At 43.7% G+C, this 25,245-nt stretch overlaps 1 pseudogene; it reads left to right on the plus strand.

Moving 5' to 3' along the window:
- Positions 1-23,326, plus strand: part of LOC144824347 (uncharacterized) — a 43,270-nt pseudogene extending 19,944 nt beyond the window's left edge.
- The last annotated feature ends 1,919 nt before the right edge of the window (positions 23,327-25,245 follow it).

Genomic DNA, 25,245 nt, shown 5'->3' on the forward strand with positions numbered 1-25,245 from the left:
GACTCAAGACATTTCTTAAGGATCTGACTGAATATAGAAGGACTTTCCATGTAGCCTTGTGGAATCCGATTCCACACGAACACACGATCCTCGAACTTAAATGAAAACAAATATTTGCTGTCAGGGTGCAATGGTATGGAAAAGAAAGCATGACACAAATCTATTACTGTGAACCATTTGGCTCGTGATGGTATCTGATACAGAATAACTGCTGGATTTGGAACTACTGGACAACAAGGAACCACAATTTTATAAATTTTTCGCAAATCCTGTACAATTCTATATTTCCCATTTGGCTTTTTAATTACCGTGATCGGTGAATTACATGGGCTGCCCATCACTTCAGCCAATATACCTTGTTCAAGCATTCTCTCAATTTCTTCCATCACTCCTGCATTTACCTCCAGACTCATTTTGTACTGGCGTGTATTAGGGTATACCGCCCCTTTCTTTACAGTTACCTGTATTGGGTGAACATCTGCTATCAATCCTACTTCTTTCCCTGTAAAATCCCATACTTTAGGATTTACTGCAGTCTGTATTTCCTTAGGCAAATCACTTTGGGACATTAACGTGAATGCTCGAGCATCTTGTTCGGCCATCATGAATTTGTATACTCCATCTTTGTCAGGTGTCTGTATTGCAACCACATCCGGTGTGCAAAAAATGGTACAATTCATTTTACACAAAAGATCCCTACCTTGCAAATTAACGGGACTGGAATCACAAACTACAAATTTATGCATCTGCTTTAACTTCCCTATTCTCACTTCCATTGGATCTGTGAGCGGTGTCTCAATGTATTGTTGGCTACGCCTACTACCTGGATAGTTTCACCCGAGAGGGAAAGATTTGGAATATCTGCCGATCTCACAGTGGACCTACTTGCGCCAGTATCCAAGAGGAAGGTGATATCATTCCCCTCCACTTGACCCTCAATAAAAGGACCTGACTCATCCACTGCTAAGGAGGCACCCAGCACGCACCCTCTTTCTTTCCCTCTCAGGCCCCGTCAATCATCGAGGTCTGAGAGGAAAGTATCTTGCAAAAGATATTGAGTCGTTAAATAATTCCTCTTACCCCCTTCTTCTTGACGTCCGTCGTCTGCACTATGTCTGGACTGGGATGAGTGATTTTGCATAGGAGCAACTGGTAACTGATTCTGCGGTCCCCCTCCCTGCTGATTGGGGTTCCTTAACTCCTCCTTCTCCGCCTGTAAATTAGAGTTCGGACCTTTATTAGTTTGCACATTCTTACACTCGTTTTGCCAATGCCCCAATTTTCCACACCCATGACACATGAACTTCTTTTTTGCTTCCTCTATATTCATTAAACCCTTATACTTTCCTCCTCTGCCTTCCCCTGTGGTCTGTCTTTTCCCTGTTCTTTCCTCCCATTGCTTGAGCAACAGTTGCTCTTGCTGTTCCACCAGTTTCACCTGTGCCCAAATAACCTTTTTTCTCTAACTGTTTTCTCTTATTGTCGATTTCTTTTCCACAATATTTAGCATATTTGAGTATACCAACTATGGGTTTTATTTGCCAACACAACATATGCTGTTTGATCATATCTCCGATTTCAGGTTTCAATCCTGTCACAAATCAATACACAAACTGTCCCATGTCTTTGCTAGGGATATTATCTATTCCACTATACTGTTTGAATACTTGCAGTAATCGTTCATTATATGCATTTACAGATTCATTTTTCTCTTGTGTAGTACGGTCAATTCTTACCCAATCAGTTTCTTTAGGGGGGGTTTCCCCCTTCAAATAGGTAACTACCTGATCGTATTTTCTCATCACGTTCGGCGATGGGGCTCCTGTTTTGGGGTCTCTGGGATACTCGTCATTTGGCCAATCTACAGTGATTTTGCATTCTGTCCACAAATCCGGGGGCACTACTATTTCAAACAGTTCATCTAAGTCTTTTAATAATACCTTTGACACTTTTACAAATCGGTCTACCTGCCGGTACCATTCAACAGGATTATCTCTAAGTTTGGTGAAGTCCTTCGTAAAGGATAGTATATCCTGTCTTGTCCATGGAACATGTACATATCCACCTCCGGGTACTTCTCTCATTGGAAAAACCCCTTCTACTTTGTCTTTTTCTTGTAACACATATCTGGAAGCAGTCCTGCTTCCCTGGGCTTCATCCCTTTTCTTTGTCCACCTGTTCCTCTATTTTTCCAAGTCACCCCATTTCTGAAGAGTCGTCAACAATTCTTTAATCTGTAATTTCCTTCCTGATACATTCATGTGTTCCAGATCCTTTTCACTAAATTCTGCTCTGTAGGGTCGTTGCAACGCTTTAGACCTCCCAATGTCAATGTCTAATGCCAATGTCAAATCACTTAATTTTTCATGATATATTTAACATTTCTAGTGATGCTTTTACACATAAACAGCAATTCAGCATCACTATAGGTGTTTAATCGGCCTAAACCCACATTTCCTGCTATCAATTCCTCTAATTCTACTCTTAATTTATATACGTCTAGGACTTCCGGTAACTGATTTGGTCTCTCTCTTTCTCAAGACCATCTCTCTATTTCTTCAGGAGTAACGATTGATCCACTCTGAGTGCTCGAGCCAGGATCTAGCCTTACCTCTTTTCGAGCTCGAGGAATGGTTCTTCTCAGGGTATCATCTAATTTACCCCCTATGGGCAAATCCAGGGCACAAGTCCTAAAAAAAGAAGTGGGGGGACGCTGACGTCACGAAAGGTGGCTTGCACCATCAGACTCATTGCCTCCCCTCGCTCACTTAGCAAATGGAGCCACACATTCACTCTTTGGCCTCTCTGGGGCGAGATCTCTCCCCAGAGAGGACAAAGAGTGAATGTGTGGCTTCGTTTGCTCCAGTTATCGAGCTCCCAGTAAAATAAGTGGGGGGACGCCGTCCACCCGCGTGGTACCCCGACTCGAGCCCTGGGCAAATCCATTAAGGATATTATTGATTCACATTCACTCATTTGATCATCATTGACTATTATTTCCTGTCATATTTCAGGTACAGACGTGTTTGTTAAACTTTGTACTACTGGATTCAAAGTGGTAGGTGTGCTTAATGCTACAGGATTCGGACCAACGGATTGGTTCCCATATAGTGGTACCACTGTCACAATAGTTACTGGAATCGTTAAAGCTTCCGGATGAGGACCTAATTGAGTTATTTTCTGGATTAATTCTTCCCTGTTTTTACTAATGGCAGCTCTTTCCTTATCATGCAATCCTCTTTCTTTTGTTGGTTTATGCACTACTTGCGGAACTAGCGGTATAGGTAAGCTTGGTGTGGGGGCACTTGGAGAGGGATGCCGCTCCTGGTAAGGAGGTGGTCTTTTCATCAATATATCATCTAGATAATCATCCTCATATGTCATACTACTCATAGGATTCAAACGATTTTTCCTTTCAGTACATTTTCCACCAGTAAACTCCTCCCCTTCTCTCATGGGGAACATTCCTTCGATCATGGTTGTTCCTATCCAACCCTGCATTATAGTTTCTCGGTTATCCTTGGGTAACCTTGGAGCCCTTGGAGCCCTTCGAGCCCTTCTTATTTATTTGATCAAGAGCCTCTAGTTCCCATTCTTCTAACGCCTCATATTGCGTCATCCTAGGTCGGGGCACAAGTTCATTCATTCTCCTTCTCAAATTATGTAATTCTTCACCATTAAAGGAACCATGTTCCGGGAATGCTAATACTCCATCATCTTTCGTATACTCTGCCCAATTTTCTACCCATATACAAGTATGGTAACCCCTCTCAAATGCCATGTGAGATACGGGTGTTCCAGGGGGAGCGATAAGAATTCCCTCCCTCGTTCTTATCCGTTTGTCGGGTTTGAACACGTTTTTCAATTTTCCCATAAGTGTCAATTTCTTGTTCGGGCTGTACATATTTGCTACTCTTTCGCTTAAAAATCGTCTTCCTGCATATCCTAAAGGTTGTCCACTAGGATGCAAAACCTTCCTTGGAGTGTAGTAGAACGGCATATGGGTTTGGTCTATATTTGTCTAACACTCCTTCAAACACAATGCTTGATACAATCCCTGCGGTGAACCACCCGGGATTTTTCCTTTATTTTTTGTGAACCCATACTGTTGCTGCGTTTGAGCTACGTCAGTTCTACTTCCCACGGTTTTGACCCTTCCTTCACAATTTCCCTTACACGCCCGCTGGTTACTCCAATCCCAGCGCGGTCTGTCGTGATGTCAGCACTTTCCCACGACTGATTCTTTCCCTCGCGTTTCTTGCGCTTTTATTCAGAACAACATAAAAACATTTGCTACTATGTTTGATCTTCTAAACTAAAATCCGCACATACTTACGAATAAAATCTTCTTCTATTTTAGTCTCCACATACTACAAATAAAACAAATTCCGTCTTATCCTTCACGCACTGCGAGCAGAACCTACTTTCCAGTTTGCCCTTCACTTAAGTATCGGCACTCCTACTATTCTCCTGATGCTACCCTTACTAGGTAATATAGGACCAAGATTTCGCTAGCGAGCCCTTTACTGTCATACACTCTTGATTCCCTAACTTTGTGCCTCGAGTCCTGCGTAACTCTTCAGCACTGACCAAACAAGTAACCTCAATTGCAGTGTAACTACCAGTTGCTACCTGCTTCCAATATTCCTAGGAATATCTGGACAACATGTAACAGGTACCACATTTACATATAACATAGAGAGGTTAGTTAACACATATGACTCATATATTTTCGGATCCTTTCCACGTCTTTTACTCACCTCAGTACGTCGCCTAAGTTTTGTTCATTTACTTACCTTACCTAGCCACTTAAGCCCTAACCATCCCTCTGCTACCACGCTTTACTGATGGCGCGCAAGCTTCCCCGAGCCGGACCTGACAAGCTTCACAAACACACACTCAACACACTGGGCCCCATTCACCCATCCGCACCAATCCGGTTCGACAATCCAAATACTTACCCTTACGTTCCTATCATATATTTCCCTTGAGGTCTTACCATACCTCAAGCCCTGGATCCTGGCGTTGAAGTGGCTGGTAGATAAGGATTTACTCACTTTTTAGTCGGTCTAATTAGCTGTCTTGAATAACCACACCTGTAGGAGGTTTGAACAAACTTTACATAAGAATTTTGCATAAGGTAAATATAAAGAGAAATATTCTCTATAAACCCTACAAAGTCACAGATTGCAATAGAAAACAGGCGCTTAAATTATTGCAGAAAATAACGCCTGAAATGAAAAGCATACCATAGCAAAGGTATAGCAAAGGTATAGAAGTGTGCAACATCTAATAAACCCCAGGTACCTGTGCGCTCATAATTACCTAAAAGTTTGGATAGTGACATGCAATGTCACACCGAACAGAACTCCCCTCTCTGGACCAGGAATGGAGTGGGACTCAGGATAACAACTCCGGACAACCCGCGGGACCTCGGGTGGACTTCCCACTCTGGATGGACTTCGGGACCTCAGACTCTGCTCTGCAGGCTTCTCTAACTTCGGTATCAGCTTCCTCCCCTCGACTCCTATGCTCACTCGATCGACCCACTGGACGTCCCGAAAGCAATTCTGATGGATGTGGTATCACCTGACATAGATTCCGGCTGACAGCTCTCTAGCTGCTTCTCTTCCCACTGTGATTCTGACCGACAACATCGATGGCTACTGACGGACCAACTGAACTCTTACAATCAATCAATCAATCAAGACATTTATAGAGCGCACTACTCACCCGTAGGGTCTCAAGGCGCTAGGAGGGGGGGGGGGGTGCCGTTACTGCTCGAACAGCCAGGTCTTGAGCTTCTTCCTGAAGGAGAGGTGGTCTTGGGTCAGGCGCAGGTCGGTTGGGAGGGAGTTCCAGGTCTTGGCGGCTAGGTAGGAGAAGGACCTTCCACCTGTTGTCGCTCTTCGGATGCGGGGGACGGCGGCGAGGGCGTGGCTGGTTGATCTGAGGTGGCGCTTGGGAGCGTAGAAGTTGATTCGGTTGTTGAGGTAGCTCGGGCCTTGGTCGTGTAGGGCTTTGTGTGCGTGGGTGAGGAGGCGGAAGGTGATTCTTTTGTTGACGGGGAGCCAGTGCAGGTCTCTCAGATGTCCGGAGATGTGGCTGTTTCGTGGGATGTCGAGGATGAGTCTGGCTGAGGCGTTCTGGATCCGCTGGAGTCTCTTCTGGAGCTCGGCGGTGGTTCCGGCGTAGAGGGCGTTGCCGTAGTCCAGTCGGCTGGTGACGAGGGCCTGGGTGACAGTCTTCCTGGTCTCGGTGGGGATCCACCAGAAGATCTTCCGTAGCATGCGCAGGATGTTGAAGCACGACGAGGAGACGGCGTTGACTTGTCTGGTCATGGAGAGGGAGGAGTCCAGGATGAAGCCCAGGTTGCGTGCGTGGTCCGTCGGTTTGGGTGCGGTGCCCAGGGCGGGGGGCCACCAGGAGTCGTCCCAGGCGGAGGGCGAGGAGCCCAGGATGAGGACCTCCGTCTTGTCTGAGTTCAGTTTCAGACGGCTGGTCGTCATCCATTCGGCTACATCTCTCATCCCTTTGTGTAGGTTGGCTCTGGCGGCGGCGGGGTCGTTGGTCAGGGAGAGGATTAGCTGGGTGTCGTCGGCGTAGGAGATTATGTTGAGGTTGTGTTGGCGTGCGATGGCCGCGAGGGGGCTCATGTAGACGTTGAAGAGGGTGGGACTCAACGAGGATCCTTGAGGGACGCCGCAGATGACTTCGGTGGCCTCTGACTTGTACGGTGGTAGGCGGACTCTCTGTGTTCTTCCGTCGAGGAAGGAGGTGATCCATTCCAGTGCCTTCTCCTGGATTCCGATGTTGCCGAGGCGCTGCACTAGGGTGCGGTGGCAGACAGTGTCGAATGCCGCGGAGAGGTCCAGGAGGATAAGGGCCGCTGTTTCTCCGTTGTCCATCATGGCTCGGATGTCATCGGTGGCAGCGATGAGGGCGGTCTCGGTGCTGTGGTTGGCTCGGAAGCCAGACTGTGAGGGGTCGAGGGATCCATTCGTCTCGAGGAAGGCGGCCAGCTGTTTGTTGACGGTCTTTTCGATGACTTTGGCCGGGAAAGGGAGGAGCGAGATGGGACGGTAATTCTTGAGTTCGGTGGGGTCCGCTGTAGGTTTCTTGAGTAGAGCGCTGAGTTCTGCGTGCTTCCAGCTCTCCGGGAAGGTGGCGATGTCAAAGGAGGTGTTGATAATGTCCCGCAGGTGGGGTGCGATGACAACGTCGGCCTTGTTGAAGACGTGGTGAGGGCAGGGGTCGGTCGGAGACAGGACAGGACTCTGCCCTATTATATACTTTCTACACCTTGGGAACAATTTGAAATGTTTCAATACCTTGGGTTCTCAGTCTCTGATTGGATGGGGAAATGGGATGAGCACATCTCGTTAAGTCACACAAGTACCTTTCTGAACAGTTATTGTTTTACCATTCCCTCGATGTTTCAAAGCTTTATTCCCACCCATTGTACACAAATGCAAATAACAATTTGATACAACAACATTTTGAGCAAAGCTTTCTCGTGGCAGCTTCTTCCCACAGTTCACAGTGTGGTGACCTTGGCCTCCGGAGGACTCTTAGGATGTAATTGGGTGGTTTTCTCCCCCATGGGCACATGCGTGCCAACGATAGCAGCTCCAACTCATCAACCCCAACCAGTGACAAAAGCGAAACTATTAAATCAGAAAAAAACATTTGTTAACATCCAGAAATAAAGAATTATACAAATCGAAATGTTTCAACATTCCCACCAACTACTGTTACTATCCCTATTGCTTTTGGCATTAATAACATTAAATTACACTTTAAAATCACAATTCAAGCTTGATCCTGCCCGCACTATATTAGCAGCCAAGTTAAAACACTACTGCGCAGCTGCAAAAGATTCCCACTAAGAATGTGACATCATGCATTACGCGCCTGCGCAAAAAAGGAAACCCATTAAAACAGCCATATTTAATTCACAACATAAACGACAATGTTAATCAGTGCAAGCTTCGTGGGGATAACCATAAATTCTGAATTCTTCCCACAAATTTCACTCAAATTCACATGGTTAGTGCTGTTAACTGTTACGCTGAGGGGGCTATCTTGACCAGGGTTCTTTTCGAAACTCTGCACCATCACATATCAATAACACATGCCTTCCTAGCTAGAGCATTGTTTTTTTTTTTTTATAAAAGTGAGTTTAATTTTGGGTATGATTATTAGCATCAAAAATATGGCTGCTCTTCTTGTGGAAGCATAGTGATCATGCTTTCTAATTCTTTATAAATTAGGGTCACTCAATGCAGGTCGACGAGGGCCAGACTACACACCCACTCTGGTTCCCATTTTCATTAACACAAGTAAATAAGATTCAGGTGGATATTGTGAAAACCTGACATGGCTCCACCCTCAAAGGCTTTACTGACCAGGTAGGTTTCCATGATGACTCCATGTCATTGAGAATGCGATTCACCAGCACTGGGTTTTTCTTTTACAATCTACTTCCTTTGAAGTAATCCCCACTGCCCCTTCTCCCCGGAGCACTTTCTTTGTCTCCTTCACCTAGAGCACTCTGCTTGCCTACCATTTACCTCCTCTCAGGTACTAGCATTTGCCCCCTCTCCTAGGCCCTCCAGGCGCTCTATGCACCCCTACCACCTAGGGTGACCAACTGGCATTGGTGTAAATTTAGGACGATGAGAGTAAAAATTCAGGACACTTCTTTGCTACCTCCTAATGGGTTAGCGCAGAGATACATCACTTCGGTTTTTCCGCAGCTGTATGAGCTCACTGTATCCCTGCCTCCCTGCAATATGCTAGCTCTCACCAGTCATCTTCGCTCCCACTGTGTATCCATTGCTTGCACCCCCAGTCTCTGTGCCTTGACGGTGTTCATCCTCCTTTTCTTACCTTATGCCTGATTGATACCCCGTGCTCCAATGTGTGTCCACCCCCCAAATGCACCACCTTTGGTTTATGGTTCCTCACTGTGCCCCCAGTGTGTGTGTCCACTGCATGGGATCGCTCCCTTGATAACCTGTAATTCCTGTGTCTGCTTCAGCTCACATTGTTTAACTGTAGCCCTGCTCATCGTGTCTCTGCTCATCGTGTCTCTGCTCCCCATGCCTATGCATCCTGTGCGTCCCCAGTCTGTCTCCATGTTCATCCTATCATTAAAACCTCCTGCTAGGTTTGATTAGTCTTTGCACAAACCTACTAGTTACAACCTGGAATTTTCTCTTTATTCTGCTCGTTGAGGGGCCCTAGGGATAATCACACCAGATTCATAGCAGCCACCCAACGGGGTGTTAAAAACCAGGTAAAATTAGCACCATCATACTGCTTAACGTTATTAAATACCCACAAATAAAATAATCAGGTGACTCTTATTCTCTTGGGTTTAATATTTCCATACCCGGCATTTGACTTTATGTAATAAAGCATTCTCGTTGTGTCCTTAATAACTGCATAGTATTAATTTGCTAAAACAAATTCAGGATTGCTTTAAACTGTATCCCAGTAAGCCCCATACACCAAAAACACAACACAAACCATACGCTTGTTTATAAATTGATTGTAAAACACACAATTGCCATCACAGCCATCCACTACTAAACGCATAAGTAAAAAATATTTATATTTACACTAATAGCTCCAACTCTAAAAAATGCGAGACCTATTGCATTGCAAATGCTTGTTCTTTCTTGGTGTTGTGCAGCATTGGCAAAGCCTATATGTCTAAAAGGTGAGTCTTCTTGACTTTGCCAATGTGTGTTTATTATGGTTGTAAACCTCCCGTTCCTTGTGTAGATCTGGTCAGAGCCTCATCTCTGGAGTTACACTATGTGAAAGATGCTCAGATTATTGTCCGGGTCCCATCACGGGCTCTCTGATAGTATACAGGACTCCCTTACAACAATTAATTACATTTTCTGCCGTTAATGTGATGCTCTTTGTTGTGTGGTCCAGTCACTGGAAAAGGCTCTGTTAAACCTTTCCCTAATTATTTACCTGCCTCCCTCCATTTTCTGTGCTCGTTTTTGCTGACTTTAGGCCTCTGCACCCGCTACCACTGCCAATCAGTGCTAAAGTGTTGGTGATCTCTCCCCTAAACATGGTAACATGAGCTCACACTCACTTGGCATATTTAATTTGCTTATACGCCCCTAGTAAAGCGCACAACATGTGCCCAGGGCCTGCTAATTATTTGCTACTAGTGGGCTGACCGTGCCACCCACATATGCAGCCTGAAACCATGTCTCACGCCTGTCACTGCAGTGCTAGTGTGTGAAGTTTACTGCCACTTCGACTTGGTATTTAAAGGTACTTGCCAAGCCTAAAACTCCCCTTTTGTTACATATGTCACCCCTAAGGAAGGCCCTTGGTAACCCAAAGTGCGAGACGCTATGTGAGTAAAAGGCAGAACATATACTTCTATGTTTTTTCATGTCCTGGTAGTGACAAACAACTAAATTACTTTTTCACTGCTGTAAGGCCTACTCCCCTCATTGGCTAGAACTGGGAATTCCTTAGAATACCTTTAAGCTGTAATTCCTGATTGGAAAGGAGTAGCCGTTTCATGTTTTATATCTTTGCAATGGTAATGATAAATCCTCTTTACTGGTAAAGTCGGATTTAACATTACTATTTTAGAAAAGCTACTTTTAGAAAGTGGACTTTTCTCTGCTTGTACTTCTCTATGTGCCTTAGACCCTGTCTCTAATACACGTCTGGCCTAGGTGACCGACCCCTTTGTGTATTCCTTCTAGAGAGCTACAGACACTGCAAGGGTTGGGTGTGATTTTGCGCTTATCTGCATCCATCTTATCCCAATGGATTTTTCTGGGCAGATGGGAGGAAGGGGCCCACTCTTACCTTTCATAGGGTAGTAGACGGACCCCATACAAAGGAATGATAACTCCCTTTGGTAGTCTGGAGTGAGTGCTGGGATTGGAAGAGATACTGGTGCACTTCAGAACCACTCTTTGAAGTTTCCCTCACATCAAAGGCACATTTGGATGTAAATGCGGAGTCTCTGGCCCCATCAAATCCGATACTTATGGATCTACACAAAACCGCTGACAAAAGACTCAACTGGAGTCTTGGTTTCTCCTTGAGTCTACACTCCGCGATAGGAGGGCGTCAAGGAAGGATCGTATTCCCTTGCTCTGCCTATTGTATCTTTACATTGAAAGTGTAATCTAGAATTTCTTCAGTGCACTTGTCTATGTGGTCAATTAAATGTCTCATTAAATGCCAATAGATTTTCGTGATGGACCTGCCATTTAAGCTTATCCAGTCGTTTTTTTTTTCCGAACAGGTGAAATAAATGCAGTAAAGAACAAAAAAGGTGAAGGCATTAAATGTGTTTGTTTGTACTTGTATAGCGCACTGCTACCCAGGGGTCTCGTAGCGCTGTATTCATACCGCTGTGGAACCCTTCCTGGTTTTCCTGTGGATTGTGCACTCCTGGGCACCCCCAAGGTGAAGCCAGGCATCCTAGCGCTGTTGGGGCCGTTGTGGAGATTAAGCAAGCTATTGCCCAGAGTTGCAGAGTGGGACCCATGATTAGAATAGGCACCGAGGCAAGAATTATCAGGTCTGAGGAAATTGAGCCCAAGACTCGCCGAGGCGGGAATTGAACCCTGGTCCGGGCCCGACCTCTGCATCAGGGTCTGCCGCTCTAACCATTGAGCCACACTTCTCCATTAAACATCACTGGTGTAGGAAGCGATGTAAAAACAGTGCACCTCGAAAATTCTTCCCTTAAAGGCTAATGCCTCGCCAAAGTCTGTTTCTACAGCAGAAAACCCAAACTGCCCAATGTGGTCTATACTTGACTCTTAGGGATCACCTGGTATACATTGACAAAATAACACACTGACATACTGAAGCAAGGCTGATAAGGTTCTCATTATGACTGAATAGCTAACCTGGATCTGAAAGAACACACAGAAGAGAACCCGTATGAATATCTAGAAAGTGACAACACATTTATTAGGGAGAGAAAGAGCAAGTGCAACATCAGAAAATCATACTGGAGAAGAACCATATTGATTGACTGATTGTGGAAACATTTTCTTTGCAATGAAAGACCTAATGTAGCATCAGAGTGTCCACCAGAAACCATGTATATGTACAGAATGTAATAAAGTGATCCATAGGAAGAAGAATCTAAGACAGCATTACAAAATCCACACCGGATAGAAACCATATGAATGTATTGACTGTAATAAAGTGTTCATAAAGAATAAAAACCTAAAGCAGCATCAACAAATGCATACCTGGGAGAGACCGTATAAATGTATAGAATGTGAAAAAGCATTTGTAGTAAGTGGACAACTAAAACGACATCACAAAATCCACACTGGGGAGAAACCATATAAATGTACAGAATGTGACAAAGCATATACAAGAAATGGAGATCTAAAGCTACATCACAGAATCCACACTGGGGAGAAACCATATAAATGTACAGACTGTGACAAAGCATTTACAAGAAATGGAGATCTAAAGCTACATCACAGAATCCACACTGGGGAGAAACCATATAAATGTACAGACTGTGACGAAGCATTTACAAGAAATGTAGATCTAAAGCTACATCAGAAAATCCACACTGGGGAGAAACCATATAAATGTACAGAGTGTGACAAAGTATTTATAGCAAATGGAACGCTAAAGCAACACCAGAAAATCCACACTGGCGAGAAACCATATAAATGTACAGAATGTGACAAAGCATTTACAAGAAATGGAGAGCTAAAGCTACATCAGAAAATCCACACTGGGGAAAAACCATATAAATGTACAGAATGTGACAAATCATTTAGAGAAAATGTAAAGCTAAAGCGACATCAGAAAATCCACACTGGGGAGAAACCATATGAATGTACAGAATGTGATAAGGCATTTATAGAAAATGTAAAGCTAAAGCGACATCAGAAAATCCACACTGGGGAGAAACCATTTGAATGTACAGAATGTGATAAGGCATTTATAACACTTGGAGGGCTAGAGCAACACCAGAAAATCCACACTGGCGAGAAACCATATAAATGTACAGAATGTGACAAAGCATTTATAGCAAATGGAAACCTAAAGCTACATCAGAAAATCCACACTGGGGAGAAACCATATAAATGTACAGAATGTGACAAAGAATTTATAGCAAATGGAAATCTAAAGCTACATCAGAAAATCCACACTGGGGAGAAACCATATAAATGTACAGAATGTGACAAAGTATTTATAGCAAATGGAAAACTAAAGCTACATCAGAAAATCCACACTGGGGAGAAACCATATAAATGTACAGAATGTGACAAAGCATTTATAGCAAATGGAAACCTAAAGCGACATCAGAAAATCCACACTGGGGAGAAACCATACCAATTTACAGAATGTGACAAAGCATTTATAAAAATTGGAGAACTAAAGCGACATCAGAAAATCCACACTGGGGTGAAACCTTACCAATGTACAGAATGTGACCAGGCATTCATTAGAAAGTCACATCTAATGGAACATCAGAAAGTCCACTTTGGGGAGAAACCACATCAATGTACAGAATGTGAAAAAGCATTTAGAAAAAACATAGAGCTGAAGCGACATCAAAATATCCTCTCTGGGAAGAAACCATATAAATGTACAGAAGGTTGTGGTAAATAAAATATTACCCTGGCATAATTTCTAGGCATTAACAATTATCATGCATCAAGTGAGAGGCAGAGTCCGTGGTATCTGAGTTAAAATGGGCTTTATTCCAATAACTCGAGTCATGGGAGAATATGTTCCATCTCCACTGAGGATCAGGAAGGGTCTTCTAACAATTATTTACTGAACATGGGTTATATACATTTTATCTTGTACATAGGGCGTAAGAAGGAACGCTCGAGGCAGAGCAGAGAAAGAAAGAGATAAGAGCATGTGGGTGTACACTTTGATGAGTCATAGGTAGGTGATAGGTAGGTGTCATAAGTGGGTGGGTACTTAGAGGAGGAGTTTGGATAGCTAGCTGGAACTATGCCCTAATTGTGAAACTTGAGCATGACGTGCAATTGACGTGTAACTGGCAGGAGAGCTGCCTTACAGTCTAGTAGAGGAATCTCTCGTGTCAGGGCGACCAGTACGTCTGGTACAACTGATATCTAGAGTCAGGGGATGTATTATCTGAAGCAAAGGTTGCTCATCACTAAAAGACAGAGAGGGCATATTTATTCGTTCATTGCATGAGCTTTCTATGGATGCAAGCACTGTAATTCACTTAAACAGAGACAGAAAGGCTGGGCCCTATCTAAGCAGATGGTTTCTGTGTACTTTATTCACCGGACTGAAATGTGATTCTGTACAGCAGACAGATAATTGTTATTCATAATACTGTCTTGGCAGGCCTCTTGCCGGGCCTCTTACAGCTGAGCCAGAAGTATGCGAGGTCAGGGAGACGTCACTGCAGCCTTCAGTGTGTCAGGAGTCATGAAAAACCCTTATTCCAGAATGTGGCTCGGGCTGCGCCACAAAATGGGTTCATTACGATATTTATTTAAAAGTGCACAATGCAATGCAAATACATGGGCCTTCATGCTAACTTAACGTTTGGGAAACTTGATGACTGGCATTCTAATGCAGGACATGAATGCAGAGGCATAGTGATTCAGGCCACTAAGAGAAATATGCATGTAACATAGGGTATACGTAGGGGACAGTTTGGTCATGCAAAATTTCATTTTCCTCATTCCCTCCTTGTCCCCTACTTAACCCTTCAGGATACATCTATATTCATGAGACCGTATAGTTGATCATACAGCATCATTTGTTCGTCCTTAACCCTTTGTATACTTGGATGTGGAACACATGCAGTTGCACACAGGCCGCAAATGGCCGGGCCACACTGCAGACAGAGACAGCAACCAAATATCATAAGTAGAATCATTCCTAGGAAGGTCAACACTTTCCATCCCCAAGCAGATATCACACCCCAGAGCCAACTGGACCAAGTCCATGTGCCTGGGTCTTGATGTATGACATGAGCAATCTTGTGGAGCCTTGTTATCGCTGCGTACACAGATGGTGCGTTATTTGGGATGAAAATGCAACAACCAGATCGGATCACCCTACAAGCTCCGCCCCTATCCGCCAAGATGACGTCTAGAACGAGGCGATTTTGAAGAACGACAAGTCTAATAGCAGACTGATCCTGGGTCAAGTTCGCCAGGGCAGACGCAGTCACATTCACTACTGCTTCAAGAGTCCTTGTTAACTTGCGTATCAGTTTACTGTTTTGGACGGGACCTACAAAGAAAAAGAAACCTTTGTTGAAATCTGTATATTGCTCCCAAGCTGTTTCAGTCTGATCAATCCCTGAGGCATCTGTCTCTCTCTTTACTCTAACATGTTCTAGTCGTGAATCTCTATGATAATTGGATGGGGCTAGAAAAACGGGTGGAAGCAGGAACGCTATATAACAAGTCCCACCCCAGTCTAAGGGCAGATGTACATAGGCTGTCTGTCCGCAAATGAAATAGGTATGGCGTGATGTTTTGAAAGAAGAAAGACCTTTATCATTAAACTCTACTACAGTGTTACACTCGCTGTGTCCCATATGTACTGAGCCTTTCTTACTAACACATAAATCACCTTTTGCTGGCAGGACTGAAATAAACGGTGGACCTGTATTTTGCTTGGGCTGAACGTTTAACATTATAAAGTTAACGGATGCATTTCCTTACTCATACTCTTCATTTTCTAGATCAGTTCCTTTCCTTTGGGGAAACCCGTCTTTGTCTGGGAAACATGCTTCATTCATTACTTTATTCAGGTTTCCATATATCCAGCCACCTGGATAAGCTATGTACTTTCTATCTATTGAGGTCATTAAAGCAAACCATGCTCCACATGACCCATTGTGTGAGAAAGGTAGAGGATAGAATGGCAAAACTCCCTTTGTTTCTTGATAAGGAGGCAGTTGGCCACATACCCAGCAATCAGTTGCATTGCTGGTCTGGTGAGAATGGTGTAACATACGAATAAATGTATTGTTACGTAGTGCAAGTCGATATGATAATTCATGAGGTGGCAGGTCACTGAATGTATGCTCTACAGTGCTGTTACTGGAGGAATGTATATGTGAGGAAATGGGAAAAAAACATGTAGCAATAAACTGACACAGATTATAACAACGCACAGAATAAAAAGAATGATCAAGGTAACTATACATCTACTGTGTAATATCTTGCAGTACTTTGTTTTCATTTGGGTTTTCTTGCTATCCTTGTCTGTGATCTTATACATGTCAGAAATCTAGTCTAACCGATTCACCACCGGATGGGCTTAAACAATTAAACTACGTCTGACTTACTAGATCTTAACTTAGACCTATACTCTTGTTGGGGAGTCTTTTCTAGCAAGGGCGGCGCAGGCGGCGCAAGCGGCGCAAAGTCTGTATGGTCCTTATTGTCTATCAGAGTTCCGGATTGTCCAAAGTACTTTTTGCAATGCTGAAGATGAATCCACCCCTTGCGTCCCTCCACCTTCACTGCGGTCCTCGTGGTCAGAAGTACCAATTTCGGCGTCTTCCAGCGCGGCTCAAAGGGGCTTGAACGATCAAAGTTCCGGACACAAACAAAATTCCCGGAGACAATGGCGTGTTCCTTGACCTGGGTGTTGTCAGGGAAGGCGGCAGCAACCTGTGAACAACAAGAGAGTAGTGCAGACATCAAGGAAGCCAGGTAATCTGTCAGCATGTTACTGTCAACATCAGTAATTCTTTTAGGCATAGGCGTACCCCGCATATTTGGCGGTCTACCGAAAACTACTTCATAAGGAGATAGGCCTGTTCTGGAATGAGCTACCATACGCATGTAAAAAAGGGCAACCGGCAAGGCTACCATCCAATCCACGCCTTTTTCTGCACATATTTTGTTAAACCAAATAAACCAAATATTCTGTAAGCTGTCTAGCATTGCCTTTTCTCCTAAGTGTGCTGGACTATGAGCTGTGTTTATGATTACTTGTACCATAGAATCAGGCAGAAACCATGTACTTTTTTCCCTTAGTCATCCAGCCTTGGTCAGTGTGGACCCCTCCTTGGTCAGTCCATTCCTTTATCTCCTCTGCAGTGGCATGTGTCTGTATGTCGAGTACATCTTGAGTGGGATCCCTGACTGTCATACATGTTGTCAGTAATGGTACCTCTGTCCTTGTCGTGTCAGTTGGTGTCTGGGCTGTCTGGGCTGTCTGGGCTGTAAGTTTAGCTGTTCGGTCTGCCAGGTCATTACCCTGGGAAATGGTGTCTGTAACTTTGGTGTGAGCTTTGCACTTCAGGATAGAAATGGCTGTAGGTAAATGTATGGCTTCTAACAGGGCTTGGATAAGCTGGCCTTGCTGAATCTTGGTCCCATGGGAGGTCAAGAAACCTCTCTCCCTCCAAAGTACCCCGAAATCATGAACAACGCCAAAAGCATATTGTGAGTCAGTATAAATGTTCACTTTCAAGTGCTTAGCTCTTATGCAGGCTTGTGTCAGAGCGATGAGCTCTGCTGCTTGTGCTGATAGTGTGTCTATTTTCTGTGTCTCTATGACCTCAGTAGCTGTGGTCACAGCATAGGCTGCTACTAACTCTCCTGCACTCGTTCTCATGCATGATCCATCTACATAGAGCGTTAAGTCTGGGTCTGGAAGTGCAATATCTGTCAGGTCTTGTCTTGGTTTCGTCACTATATTCATTACTTCCACACAGTCATGTGGTGGTGCATTTACTGTACTTGAGGGCAAAAGTGTTGCAGGATTCAGAGTATTACAACGTCTGATCTCTATGTGTGGTTGAAATAATGTCAGTTCATATGCTGTCAGTCTCGCTACAGTCAAGTGTTGTGTCTGCGTCCTGTTTAAGAGAACCTCCACAGCATGTGGTACCTGTACTGTCAGAGGGTGTCCTAGCACTATTGAGTCACTTTGTCTTATGGCTAGGGCTGTTACTGCAACTGATTTCAGGCACGCAGGCAGAGCCTGGGCCACTGGAAAATAAGCACATGGCTAGTGTTTTCCTGCTTGATCTTGTGTGAGGACAGATAATGCTGTTCCATCCCGTTCAGTTACAAACAGCATGAAAGGTTTACTGTAACTAGGAGCCGCTAAAAACTGGCGCTTGACATAAAGCTCTTTTTAATTCCTCAAATGCCAAGGTGTGTTCTTGTGTTAGCTGTCTACCCTCCTTGGAAAGCAAGTGTCCACCACTTGCTTTTCACAGAATTGCAACTTTGAAGGCGATACCTTGTAAATGTAAAACTGTCAGTGATGCATTTTCGCAGTCTGGTTCAGATCTGGTTCAGATTTAAATAAAAAATGAGGATGTCGTCTACATACTGGACCAGGGCTGTATTGGCAGGCATATAAATACTGTCCAGCAGTCTTTGTAATGCTTGACTGTAAATGCTAGGGCTCATTGTCATCAATCTAGCAAAAATAAATTATATAAAAATAAATAAATAAATAAAAATCAATTTTCAATTCAAAAGCACAATTTTTAATTTGGGGAAACCACTTTCCAAAAGCTCTGCAGTTTATAAAAAATCCTACTCTAAATCTTGGGAATAGTATGACCATACTACCTACAATATGTTCTCTAAATGTATTTGAATAAAATCCAAATTATTCTAGCATAGACAGATGGGCTGGAGCCTCGCTACCTCTCACTCCTTTGAGAAGCAGCCCCTCCCTCTAGAAAGATGGTCGCGCTCGTAGTTTTGAATCAACTCCAAGCCGGGCCTCATTGTGATCTAAAATTGAATGACTGCCAGATGCTGATCTCATTGCAAGAACAAAAATTGCCTGCCAATTAATCTGTTTACACTACTGAGGGAAAAACTATTCATTTGCAAGCGTGACTATATCTGAAGTCAATGAAGCTTTCAGTGCTGGCTGTAAGGAAGAGCAACTTGACCCCCCTTTACATAAACATTTCTCCGTGGCTCATCAAGTATTTTTTTTTTTTTTCTGCTTGCGAAGGAAGCCTGACTCAGCTGGAGGACAGCCAATAATTGTCCGCGGAAAAGAATTGGAGATTGGCCAATAATAACAAGACAGGCACGGCTTGTGCTCCAAGAGGGAAAAGCCCTCCGTTTACAAAATATCTCTCCAGGCCAGATAGCCTCAAGGTCGAAAAAACACATTCTGTGTAATTCAAAACATATCTATACCCAGGCCAGATAGCTAACCAACATTCTCTAACTTAACTGAAGCAAAGTCAAAACGTGACAAAAAGCAAATTAATAAAGACATATCTTTTTTTTTGTAACTAAGTGACATGCTAGCATTTTAAAATAATTGTATCACAAAATAATGTTACTAGCTGCAAGGGAAAAAGGAAACAGAACAATATGGCATGGACACACCACATTTAACTTTTTGAAATTAACATGTGAAACTCCATGATTCTGCATCGCATAACCAATATTTTCATAATTAAGTGTGCAAGCTCTTCTATTCTACCTATTAAAAGGGCCAGATTCATCATTTTTCAAAAAGCTATGTTTTCTAATTGAGTGGATTAACTGTCACTACGCTATTCTAAAGGGCAGCTTGCATTGGGAAAAATAATAACTAATATTTTGTAAAAACATTCTTATTTAAAAAAAACACACGGTTGCATTACACTAATTAAAAGCACATTCTATGATGGGTCTGTTTTATATTTTCTTCTCAACCGTGAAAACATTAATGCACCCTCCGTGCAAATCCTTATCTCAACTACCGACCTCTGAGTCAAACACATTAAATCAAGTGTTCCAAGGCAAACCCTTACAAATACACTTCTTTACTCTCCATGCAAGACGTTACCATTCAGTCTGCAAGCTGTCAAAGCACATAGGCAGACCCAGCAACCAATGAAAAAGTTAAACCATTCATCTAAACACTCACTGACTTTTAGTGTCAGCTCACATAACCATGCATGTGAGCTATACAGCCATGAAATCGTGCCAAAACACACTTCCAAACTACTTTGTCGCAAAACTAGACACTCCCAAGTTTCAGCCGATCCCACAGACTCAGTTAAGAACTATTTAGCACACCACGAAATCTCGGCCTAAAAGCACGCACAAATCAAAACAGCTCCATTTTCCAAAAATACACATTAGCCAAACACACCCTTCCGCCCAAGCCATAAATCCCCAAAATTCAGCACACCTGGCCATCCACCTCCTCTACCGCTGATCCAACCCCCGGGCCCCTAGCGCACCTGGAACACCCCCAAAATAATTTTTCAATTTTCAGAAATACGCCCATTGGATAACATGGCAAATCACACCTCCGCACAAAACATGCTTTTTCCACCACTTCCACAGCTCGGATCCTTTTCAAATTTGGCATCACAGTAGTCCAAGCGATTCCCTAAATCCTCACCAAAAAGCAACCAAATCCCTCCACTGGAACGGGTACGAATTTCCGCTCAAAAACACCCCCCCGCAAACACCAAAAAACGCCAAAATCCCTCAACACCTTGTTAAACAGCATGTTAAAACAAATACTGCCTTCTCAATACAAGATATTAACTCTTTGGCAGCTGAAGCACAATCATTCCCCAATGACTGCAGTACATGGGAAAGTCATGAACTCATCTCTCCATGTTATCACATAACACGTACGCACATCTTCAAAACGTTTTCTCCAAGTACTTGAAAGAGATCCAGCTCTCTCCTGCCTAACGTAATGATAACATACTCTGCACAAAACATAACCACATGGCGCTATTCACAAGCCATATTCACAAGAAACTCAACAAGTCATAATAATGACATGCTCTTCATAAACCATATTTACAAGGAGCTATTCTTAAGAAAACTCAACAAACTATTCACAAGTCTTAAGCACAAAGCGCAATTCACAACTAATTCAACCAGTTACTCACAAGGCACTTGCGCAGTCCAGAAGGGACTTGTCTAGATACAAGGAAATGAATGCTTCAGATGCTGTCGGCTTCCTTCTACCTACTCTAAAGGGTACAGGTGGTGGCGTTCGCGACCTACTGGGTCTTTCTGAGGTGGTCACTTTAGCTAGTTCTTCTGACAGGACGGGATAAATACCAGTAACAACGGCATTGCATTCTCTACCAGTCTGTTCTGTTTTCCTATGTGACTCTTTGCGCCATAACTCAATGGCATCTTTCTGAGAGGGTCTTGACTTCCTCTTCCATAGCGCTTCCTCTACTCCCATAATGCATTCTGAATCCCATGTTCCTGAGACAGGCCATCCATATTTCTCCTCTAGATCCTTCGTGCAGTTTACCCATAAATCTAAAAACAAGATAGCGTCTAATCCATGCTTATTATACATATAATGACCAGGTGTGTCTCTAGGCGGGATGTAAACTGACTCTTCTAGTATACCTTTTCTGGTCCCTATCTGACGCAATTTTGAAAACAGTGGCATGTTGAAACTTATTGCGTTGGTTTCACCTCAATGAAAACACAATACACGAGAATAAACTGAAACAATCAACAATCATTCACACAAGAAACATTGTAACATTAAAACAAACACAAAACCTGAACTGATACAGAGAACTAAACATGTACTTGAAAAACTTTGTGCACTGGAATACAGTACAACCATACCGGTCTCAGAAATTAGACACGTCTTTACCGTGCCCACGTTTTACCGTGGACCCGTCTTGACCGCGCTCATGTAAATGAGGCACGTCTTTACCGTTTTCACGAATAACGTGAACCCGTCTTGACCGTTTCCACCTTTTACAGTGGACCCGTCGTGACCGTTTCCACCTTTTACAGTGGACCCGTCTTGAAACTTGATGCATTCCCCATAGTGGTACTCACCGGGAAGCAGAATCTTGAAACTTGAAGGCCTCGGACTTCTACGCATGCGCCTCGGGACAGGTGGACCTCTGGAGACCTCGGACCTTGCTCTCTCACAGGTTGGGCTCTGGTTGAGACGATCCACGTTCCTCACCGCCTCGCATGGATGCCTGGTCGCAGTCCGTCCTCCTCCTGGGCCTGAGGGAGTAGCGGGAAATCCCGATGGCGTGTACACTTTAAAGTCCGTCACAGCTGTAGAAGGGGGCAAAGCTGGACCTACACCTCCGGCGCGTGGGGAAAGGGATTGTACCTGTTCGGGCGCCAAATTAATGTGGTAAATAAAATATTACCCTGGCATAATTTCTAGGCATTAACAATTATCATGCATCAAGTGAGAGGCAGAGTCCGTGGTATCTGAGTTAAAATGGGCTTTATTCCAATAACTCGAGTCATGGGAGAATATGTTCCATCTCCACTGAGGATCAGGAAGGGTCTGCTAACAATTATTTACTGAACATGGGTTATATACATTTTATCTTGTACATAGGGCGTAAGAAGGAACGCTCGAGGCAGAGCAGAGAAAGAAAGAGATAAGAGCATGTGGGTGTACACTTTGATGAGTCATAGGTAGGTGATAGGTAGGTGTCATAAGTGGGTGGGTACTTAGAGGAGGAGTTTGGATAGCTAGCTGGAACTATGCCCTAATTGTGAAACTTGAGCATGACGTGCAATTGACGTGTAACTGGGAGGAGAGCTGCCTTACAGTCTAGTAGAGGAATCTCTCGTGTCAGGGCGACCAGTACGTCTGGTACAACTGATATCTAGAGTCAGGGGATGTATTATCTGAAGCAAATGTTGCTCATCACTAAAAGACAGAGAGGGCATATTTATTCGTTCATTGCATGAGCTTTCTATGGATGCAAGCACTGTAATTCACTTAAACAGAGACAGAAAGGCTGGGCCCTATCTAAGCAGATGGGTTCTGTGTACTTTATTCACCGGACTGAAATGTGATTCTGTACAGCAGACAGATAATTGTTATTCATAATACTGTCTTGGCAGGCCTCTTGCCGGGCCTCTTACAGCTGAGCCAGAAGTATGCGAGGTCAGGGAGACGTCACTGCAGCCTTCAGTGTGTCAGGAGTCATGAAAAACCCTTATTCCAGAATGTGGCTCGGGCTGCGCCACAAAATGGGTTCATTACGATATTTATTTAAAAGTGCACAATGCAATGCAAATACATGGGCCTTCATGCTAACTTAACGTTTGGGAAACTTGATGACTGGCATTCTAATGCAGGACATGAATGCAGAGGCCTAGTGATTCAGGCCACTAAGAGAAATATGCATGTAACATAGGGTATACGTAGGGGACAGTTTGGTCATGCAAAATTTCATTTTCCTCAAGGTGACAAAGCATTTATAACAAAGAGAGAGCTAACGCTACTTCAGAAAATCTACACGGAGGAGAAACTATATGAATGCACTGAATGTGACAAAGCATTTATAACCAATGGAGAGCTGAAGCAACATTAGAAAATCCCCACCAGAAATCGACTATTCAACTGCACTGAATGTGAGAAGGCATTTATTAGAAAGTCGCATCATATGCAGCATCAGATAGTCCACGTAGGAGAGAAACCCTATGAATGTACATAATGCAAAAAATACATTTATTACTAGGCAAATATAAATACTACGTCAGAAATTCCACCCTGGTGAGAAACGATATGGCTGTACTGAATGTGACTTAGCAGTTATTACAAAGCAAAGTTTAAAAATCTATCAAAATATTCACACATGAAAGAAACCACATAATTGAACAAAATGTGACAAAACATTTATTCCAAATGGAGGGTGACCATTCCACTGCACCGCATGTGACAAGGTATTTATTATAAAGGGAGAGTTAAAGTAATATCAGTGTCCACACTGGGGAGAAACCACGTGAATTTACAGAATGTGACAAGGGATTAATTACAAAGCAAAATGTAATACAAGATCAGGAAGTTCACACATGGGAGAAAATATATGTATGTCCTGAATACCACAAAACATTCATAATAAATGGAAAACTGAAGCAAAATCTGAACATCTACATGGCAAGAAATCCAATGTATGTAAAGAGTTTAATAAAGTCTCCCACAGGAAGAATAAGCTAATGCAGCATAAACAAATACACACTAGGGAGAAACCTTATTAATTAATAGAATGTGACAAGGGATCGATTACAAACAAAATGTAATATATCACAATGTTCACACAGGAGAAAAACTCAATAAATGTATTGAATGTGACCACGCATTCATAAATGGAGAGCTCACTCGACATCAAAAGTCAACCCTGAAGACTGCACTGAATTTAGCAAGGCAATTATTGGCAAGGGAGAGTTAAAACTGCATCAGAAAATCCCCACAGAGAAAAATCTATATGAATGTACAGACTCAATCAATAAATGGGTATTAAGCGCAGCAAATCATCAGTGAGGTTTTCAAGGTGCTCGGTAAGGAAATGTTGTCCGGAAGGGCCGATCGGTTGAACAACCAGGTCTTGAGTCCTTTCCAGATTCAGTGATGAGGCAGATCTCAGGTGCAGGGGGAGTTCATTCCAGGTCTTTGCTGCCAGGTGGGAGTAACCGCCGCCTCCGTGCCAGGTGCTTTAGACTCTCGGAGTTTAAGCTAGGAAGAGGGAGGCGGACTGCAGGTGTCTGGGGGAGAGCCATCTAAAGATCTTGCGGCGCATGCACATTGTGAGGAAGCAGATGGCGGAGATCATGTTGATTTACTTCTTCAAAGAGAGCTTGTTGTCCAGGACAATGCTGGAGTCACCGGGCATGGTCGGTAGGGGAGGGGAAGAAGCCAGATTCTACTTACCCCGATGCATTGCTTCAAGGAAATACGTGGTTACTGAAGATGAGGACTTCTGTCTTGTCCATGTTCAGTTTTAGGCAGTTGTGCTCCATCCAGTTGGTGATGTTGGCCGGTCACCTATGTAAGTTGTCTCTGGAGGTAGTGAGGTGAGTCTAGTCGGTGTAGAAGATGACCTTCAGCCCGTGCAAACTAACAATGTTGGCTAGGGGTGTCATGTAAGTGTAGAAGAAGGGGGGGCTAACTGAGGATCCTTGTGGGGTGCTGCAGATGATGTCCTTGGGTTCAGGAGTTGGGCGGGAGTCTGATTGTCAGTTTTTTTCTGGTGAAGTAGAATGCGATCCATTTGAGGGCATTTCCTTGGATTCTGATGTGGTGTGCTTGTTGATCAGGATCTGGTGGGAGACCATGTTGAAGGCAGCTGACAGGTCAAGGAAGATGAGGGCTGCAGTCTCACGGAGGGCTCTGATGTCATCTATGGCTGCTATCTGTGCTTTGCAGCCGAACTGGGAGGAGTCCAGGAGGTTGTGCTCCTGGTGTCTGGTCACCTGCCTTTTGATCGACCTCTCGAAGACTTTGGCTGAGAAC

Source organism: Lissotriton helveticus, chromosome 3_1 (assembly GCF_964261635.1).
Source record: "Lissotriton helveticus chromosome 3_1, aLisHel1.1, whole genome shotgun sequence".
Taxonomy (NCBI): Eukaryota; Metazoa; Chordata; class Amphibia; order Caudata; family Salamandridae; genus Lissotriton; species Lissotriton helveticus.